The sequence below is a fragment of the Carcharodon carcharias genome, chromosome 31 (assembly GCF_017639515.1).
Source record: "Carcharodon carcharias isolate sCarCar2 chromosome 31, sCarCar2.pri, whole genome shotgun sequence".
NCBI classification, from domain to species: Eukaryota; Metazoa; Chordata; class Chondrichthyes; order Lamniformes; family Lamnidae; genus Carcharodon; species Carcharodon carcharias.
Genome location: NC_054497.1, coordinates 19726988 through 19734898, shown reverse-complemented (window position 1 = coordinate 19734898; position 7911 = coordinate 19726988). Strand labels below are relative to the sequence as shown.

Below are 7911 nucleotides of genomic sequence, written 5' to 3'. Positions count from 1 at the left end.
TGTTGAGGTATAATGTTGGGGTCTAGTGTTAGGGTTAAGTCTGTGTGTGTAATGTGGGGTTAAGTGTGGGTTTGTAGTGTTGGAGTGTAGTATTATGTTGTAGTGTGGAGTTGTAATGATGGGGTGTGATGTTGCAGTGTAATGTTGGGGGTGTAAAATCGGGCTGTCGTGTGGGTGGTGTAATACTGAAGTGTAATGATGGAGGGTAATATTGGGCTGTAGTGTGGGGGTATAATATTGAGCTGTACTGTTGGGGTGCAAAATTGGGCTGCCCTGTGTGGGCTGGAGGGCGGTGGCTGGGATGTGTCAATGGCGGGCCGCATTCCCAGCATGCCGTGTGCTGCTGAAACCCCTCTATCAGGGTGGAGGGGCTGCGCATGCGCACAGAGGTGGAGGGACCGGCGGGGAAGGTGAGATGGAAGCGGAGACCGCGGCTTCTATTTAACAGCTCGGGGTTTGAAAGTCTCTGTTTGGGCCGCTGTCCAGCTCCCGGCTAAATGACGAAAGCTGGGCTTTGACTCTAGGGCTGATTTTTGAAATGCAGAAGCCGTTGTTGCAAAACTCGACCTCGAGGCTTCGGGCCGGGCCTTTGGGTAATTGACTCAGACCCGGAGGTTATTTACCCCGGAGAAGGGGCACCTGAGGGGCTCCTTGCCCTGGAGTGGGGCACCTGAGGGGCTCCTTGCCCTGGAGTGGGGCACCTGAGGGGCTCCTTGCCCTGGAGTGGGGCACCTGAGGGGCTCCTTGCCCTGGAGTGGGGCACCTGAGGGGCTCCTTGCCCTGGAGTGGGGCACCTGAGGGGCTCCTTGCCCTGGAGTGGGGCTCCTTGCCTGGGAATGGGGTACCTGAGGGGCTCCTTGCCTGGGAGTGGGGCTCCTTGCCTGAGGCTTCTATACTATCGTGTACAATAAATTGTGTTTTATTACCACACTGTGCTATGTCTGGGGCTCACATCATGATGTTATTAAGCCAGACTAACTGAGATTTCTTTTTTTGGCCAGAGACGACTGATCATTTATCCTCAATAGTTTAAGTGTATTGTTCTCAGCTTTCCTATTTCTCATCTACATGCTGTCCCTTGGTAACATCATCTGAAAACATGATGGAAGGTTCCACATGTACGCTGACAACACCTAACTCTACCTCATCACCATCTCTCTCGATTTCTCCACTACCTCATTCATCTGTTGAGTCGCGGGAGAACCCATCATCACTATCTTTAAATTGTCATACTGCTTGTCTGACATCGAGATCAGATGAGCAGAAACTTCTTCCAGTTATACATTGGAACACTAATCCACCGCAAACTCCATTGCCTAGCTACCGACTCACTCCCTCTCCCCGGAAGTTGTCTAAGGCTGAACCAGACTGTACACAGCCTTGGTGGTATAGTTGTTCCTGAAATGAGCTTCCGATCACATCATTAAGACTGCCTATTTCCACTCGATAATATTGTCCCCTCTCCATTCCTGCCGCTGTTATGTTGAAACTCTCATTGATGCTTTTTCTCACCTCTAGACCTAACTATTCGAATGTACACCTGGCTAGCTCCCATGTTCTACTCTCCATAAACATAGGAATATACATAGGACTTAGGAGTAGGCCATTCGGCCCTTTGAGCCTGCTCTGCTATTCCCTAAGATCATGGCTGATCTGGTTGTGGCCTCAACTCCACTCTTTTGTCTGGCCACATAACCCTTGACTCCCTTGCTATCAAAAATCTGTCTAACTCAGCCTTGAATATAAACAATGACCCAGCTTCCACTGCTTTCGGGAAAGAGAATTCCACAGACTAATGACCCCGCTAAGAGAAAAAAATTCTCATCTTTGTTTTAAAAAGGAGACCTCTTATTCTTAAACTGTGTCCCCTAGTTCTAGACTCCCTCGCGTCCTACCGGTACCCACCCTATTGAGTCCCCTTATGGTCTTATATGTTTAACGAGCTCACCACTCATTCCTCTAAACTAGGTTTGTCTGACCCGTGGTCCTTGTAGCCCCTCAACGTGGCCCCTGGATTGATTGGTGAAAATACCGGTAAGATGGGCCAGTGAGTTTGAAGATTTCTACAGGGGACTGCTTCCCCCAGTTACAGCCTGTTTCTTTCCCGCGTTTGCTGCTGATAGGCTCACTACTGAGCCTACAACAGCAAACAGGAGAGAGAAACAGGCTGTGATTGGAGAAGCAGCAAGCACTGGGAACTGCGAATATGTGAAGACAGAGAAATTCTGGACCATGCAGGCTCTGCTCACCACGCTTTCTGGTGCTCAGACCGCTTTCCCGCAGCTCCAGGTGCTCTAGCCCTGCTCCGGCCCCATTCCCCTGGCTGCGGCCCCTTTCCCGTGGCTCTGGCCGCAGCCCTCCTGGCTCCTGGCATTCCCCTCGGCGGGCACCCATGTAGCTAGGCTGCCCTCCATGCGTCTCCTCTGCTCTCATCGCACCTACCCTTGCCCCCTGCATTTCCCTAGCTGATTTGCTGATTGTGTGAGGGTGGGTGAGTGAGTGAGCGAGTGTGTGAAAGGGTGAGTGAGTGAGGCTGGGTGGCTGGGTGAGTGAGTTGGGGGTGAGGCTGGGTGAGTGTGCGCGAGGATGGATGAGCGAGTGAATGGGAGAATGGGTGTGAGGGAGGGGAGAGTGTCTGGCTCACTCCCAATCTGTGTTCTCATTCACCCTCATCTCCAGATACCAGCAGGCACTCTCATAGTGGATGAGGGGGGGCTGAGTGAGTGAGCGAGAACCCTAAGACTGGGGATGAGCTGGACACACACACTAATGGTCGTCTTAGTTATTACTCGTTATTTGACTTATTGTTTTGATTTTTTTGCTCAGCAAGTTGTTTCTTTTCATGTTTAATGTTGCGCCGAAACATCCCTCTCCGAAATTTGTTCATGGGCCCCCCGAGTGTGAGAAAAATTGAAATGTGGCCCCCCAGGAGAAAGGGTTGGACAAGCCTATTCTAAACTCTAATGGGTAGAGGCCTAACCTGTTCAACCTTACTCCACAAGGTAAGTTCTTCATCCCTGGAATCAGTCGAGTGAACGTTCTCTGAACTTCTAATGCAGTTATATCTTTTTCAAGTAAGGAGAGCAAAACTGTACTCGGTGTTCCAGATGTGGTCTCACCAAAGACCTGTACATCTGCAGTAAAACTTCCCTACTTTTATATTCCATTCCCCTTGCAATAAATGCCAACATTCCATTTGCCTTCCTAATCACTTGTTGTACCTGCATACAAGCTTTTTGTGATTCATGTACCAGGACACCTAGGCTCCTCTGTACCATTTAAATAGTATACGGCTTTTCTATTCTTCCTGTCAAAGTGGACAAGTTCACATTTTCCCACATTATACTACGTCTGCCAAATTTTTGCCCATTCACGTAACTTATCTATATCCATTTGTAGACTTCTTAACTTCCTCTTGACAACTTACTTTCATTCCAGTCTTGGTGTCATCAGCAAATTTAGCAACCATATATATTCAGTCCCTCCTTCCAAGTCATTGATATAGATTGTTAATAGTTGAGGCCCCAGCACTGATCCCTGTGGCACTTACACTAGTTACAGCTTGCCAAATTGAAAAAGACCGATTTATCCCTACTCTCTGCTTCCTGTTAGCTAACCAACCCTTTATCCAAGTTAATATGTTACCCTTACACCATGTTTCTTATCTTGTTTTGTAACGTTTGATATGGCACCTGATCAAATGTCTTTTGGAAATCCAAGTACACCACATCTACTGGTTCCCCTTTATCCACCTTACTTGTTACTTACTCAAAAAAGCTGTAATAAATAAGTCAAACACTGATTTCCCTTTCACAAAACCATGTTGACTCTGTCTGATCCCATGACGATTTTCCAAGTATCCTGCTACAACCTCCTTAACAATGGATTCTAGCAATTTCTCTATGATAAATGTTAGGCTAACTGACCTGTAGTTTCCTGCTTTCTGACTCCCTTCTTCCTTGAATAAAGTTGTTAGATTTGCTATTTTCCAATGCACTGGAATCCTTTCAGGAAGGAATCTAAGGAATTTTGGAAGATAATAACCAATACCACTACTATCTCTGCAGCTGCTTTTTTTTTAAGGCCTTCGGATGCAGGCCATCTGGTCCTGGGGGCTTGTCAGCCATTAGGTCTACTAGTTTTCCCAACACTTTTTCCCTATTGATGGTGATTGTTTAAGTTCCTCCATCCCTTTCACCTCTTTATTTTCAAGTATCTTTGGGAAGTTTTCTAAGACTTCTGCAGTGAAGACAGGCACAAAATACCTGATCAATACTTCCACCATTTCCTTGTTTTCCATTCTCAATTCCCCAGACTCTCTCTCTAGAGGACCAACAGTAGCTTTAGTTACTCCTTTCCTATTTAAATATTTGTAGAAACTCCTATTATCTATTTTTATATCTCTAGCTAGGTTTCTCTTATACTTCTTCCTTCTTTATTTTTTTAGCCCTTCTTTTCTGTCTTACAATCTGACCAATAACTTAGGGTCATCCAGTATGCTGCTGCTCTCCTAACTGGCACCTAGTCTCTTGTGCTCGCTGACCTACATTGACCCTCAATTAAGCCTTGATTTTAAACTTTTCATCTATGCTTTCAAATCCCCTAAGAACCTCCTCTCTCATTTCCCACTCTGTAATCTCCGGTCCCACAACCCTCCAAGATACCTGTGCTTCTCTGATTCTGGCCTGCTTAACGGTTCCAACATTGGTGACCATGCCTTCGGCAGCCAAGATCCGACACCCTGGAATTCCCTCCCTGAGCCTTTCTGCCTTTACCTTGCTTTATTTAAGATGCTCCTTAAAATCTAACTCATTGACAAACTTTTGATCATCTCCTAATACCTCCTTACGTGGCCCAGTGTCAAATTCTGTTTGATAATGCACATGTGAAATGCCTTGGGACATTTTCCTATGTAATGTTGTATTGTTTTTGACGGTGTTCTTCTTGAACTGGTTACTGATTCTTTTTGGTGGTAATGCTGCCTGTGACTGCAGCTAATTTTAAATGTAGTTTTCATCATAGTGTGAATCAGTTCATTCTTGCCTTTCAGTAATTGTGATGGGTGAAAATTTCACTATTAATCATGTTTTGTTGCCCTCTTTCCCCTCACTTTGTCTCGCTGTCACTGTATCGAATAGGATATTCACTTTTGAAAGTGTGCTGCTGAAGTGGAGATGGACATGGAGACATGTGAGGTTTGCCCGCCGGGAGAATGTGGATCGCCTGCACAAGGTCAGGGTCCTTCAGCTCCCCAGAAGCAGAGCCGGTACCAGTGTTCAGTGTGTGGAAAGGGCTTTAATTACCCATCGCACTTGGAGGTCCATTTCCGTGTTCACACTGGGGAGAGGCCATTTGAATGCTCCGTGTGTCAAAAAGGATTTTTCAAAATTGCTTACCTAACACGACACCAGCGCATTCATACGGGAGAGAAGCCGTTTCAGTGCAGTGTGTGTGAGAAGCGATTTTATAGATCCTTTGAACTAACAAGGCATCAGCAAACTCACGGTGGAGAGAAACCGTTTGAATGCCACGTGTGTCAAAAGCGATTTTACACATCTGGTAACATGATGCAGCATCTGAGAGTTCACACTGGAGAGAAACCCTTTGAATGTACCCTGTGTAAAATGCGATTTTCCAGATCCAGCAACTTGATTGAGCATCTGCGAACTCATACTACCGAGAAACCCTTTGAATGTGCCTTGTGCAAGAAATTGTTTAGAAATTCCGGTGGACTGGCAAAGCACCAGTATTTACATAGTGGCTTGAAACCATTTCAGTGTCAGGTGTGTGGAAAGGGTTTTGTGCAGCAGACTCATTTGATAAAGCATCAAAGTACTCACATTCAAGAAAAAATCTGAAACTTATAGTGCACAAGAAGGATCTTCAGTGTGTGAACCCAAACTATACATTAATGTACATGTTCTAACACACAGATGCAAACAGAAAAACAGACTGACTCACGTGCATGCAGACACAGGTGGACATGGACACATGCATTGAAACACACATCTGTACACAGATAAACACTCCTAGACACACACACACACAGCGACAAACACAAACGTATGCATACTTATACGTGCAAACGCATGCAGATACCATTGCGTGCACATACGCACGCACACACACAATATCTTAAACACCTGAAAACATGGGGGAGTTTCATTTGGGTGGGAAGTAGAATCATGGAAAGATAAAACACTGAAGACCATTCGGCCCTTCCTGTCTCTGCCAACTCTTTGGTAGAGCTATCCATTTGGTGTCATTCTACAATGCCATGCAGTCTTTTCCCCAGTGCTTTGTGCTTCTTTGCCTGAGACTGACATTAACAGTTAATATCTGCTTTCATTTTTGATCTGAATTTTAGGATTTTAAAGGTGCTCAATTCAACCTGCCCAGCAGAGTCTGGGATTATATGCTTGAGATATGGGCATCACTGCCAAGGCCATCATTTGTTGCCCATCCCTAGCTGCACTGGGAAGGAAGTGTCGGGTTGCCTTGTTGAACTGTTGTGTTTTGATGAGAGTCTTGTTAGACCACTTAAGAGGGGAGTTGAGGTTAAATCACATTGCTGGACAACTGAAGTCAAATATTGGGCCAGACCAAATAAAGATGACAGGTTTCCTTCCTGAAAGGATAGTAATGAACCAGTTAGGTTTTTGAAAGACAATCCAACAGCTATATGCTCTAATTTATTGACACCAGTTTTTTTTTTATATAAAGGTGCCACCCATGGCACAGTTAGTGTTATTCTTGCCTCTGAGTCAAAAAGTTCTTCATTCAAGTCCAGCTCCAGTCCAGAGTACAAAATCTCAGCTGATACTCCTTTTGCAGAACTGGGGGAGTAGTGTATTGTCAGAGGTGCCAGCTGAGATGTTAAACCAAGACAGTATCTCCCTGCTCAGTTGATGCAATAGATTCCGCAGCATTATTTGAAGAAGAGCAGGGCAGTTATCTCTGGTGTCCTGGCCAACATTTATCCCTCAGCCGACGTCACAAGACCAGAGTATCTGGTCATAATCACATTGCTGTTTGTGGGAGCTTTCTGTGTTCAAATTGGCTGTTGCTTTTCCTACATTGCAACACTTCCAGAAGCACTTCATTGGTTGTAAAGGCAAATTTTGGGACATCTACAAGTCATGAGAGGCAAATTCTTTCTTTACTTTGCAGATTCTGTTTGAACGGAATTGAAGTTCTCAGACTGCCATTGTGAGGTGGTTTGAACACAAGTTAGTCCAGTAACATTTCCCATAATGAACTGTGAAGAGGTATGTTGTGTAAGCAAAAAAAGGGAATATCCACAGTTTGTTTCTGTCTGTCATGTTTCAGGTGCACGGCAAGTTTCTAAAGTTCCTTATTTTTTAAAACAAACTTTGAAATCAGAAAGCAAACCTGTGCAACGATTGGAGAGTTCAGCAGTGGCTGGAAAATAGATATTGGCTGTAACTTCAGATTAACTTTAGCAACCAAAGCGTAATAAAGAGAAAGAAAATCTGAAAATTCACCTTTAGTTGTTATTTGTTTAAAAAAAAATGGTGAAACTTCAATTAATGACACCCCATATTTATTTAACCATAATTAAACTTTGTAAAGTGCATGCCCATCTGAACAACCAGTAACATAATCCAAATTATCTAGCCTAGCTTGCTTACTGTTGAAAGACTTTTTGAGCATGTTCTCTATAATAAAGTGGTTACCTAAATGAATCTCAGTGTTACTATTTTTAAAAATGCATTAAGGAAAAAAGTTGTCACGTGGAATGTGCCTTCCCCTCAACAACACCCCTCCCTCCCCATCCCATCCAGCCCTAGCAATTTTTGACCCAACTGTTCTATACTGGTGTTTAGCTCCACATGAGCCTCTTTCTACCCTACTTCATAAAATCCTGTCAGCATATCTTTCTATTCTTTT

General features: G+C 44.7%; 1 long non-coding RNA gene across 1 annotated transcript; it reads left to right on the top strand.

The window, feature by feature from the left end:
* The first annotated feature begins 360 nt into the window (after nt 1–360).
* LOC121271480 lies at nt 361–7702 on the top strand. The gene is made up of 2 exons (XR_005941730.1): nt 361–410; nt 5139–7702. It is a non-coding gene; the product is annotated as an uncharacterized LOC121271480 (long non-coding RNA).
* Nucleotides 7703–7911: the final 209 nt, after the last annotated feature.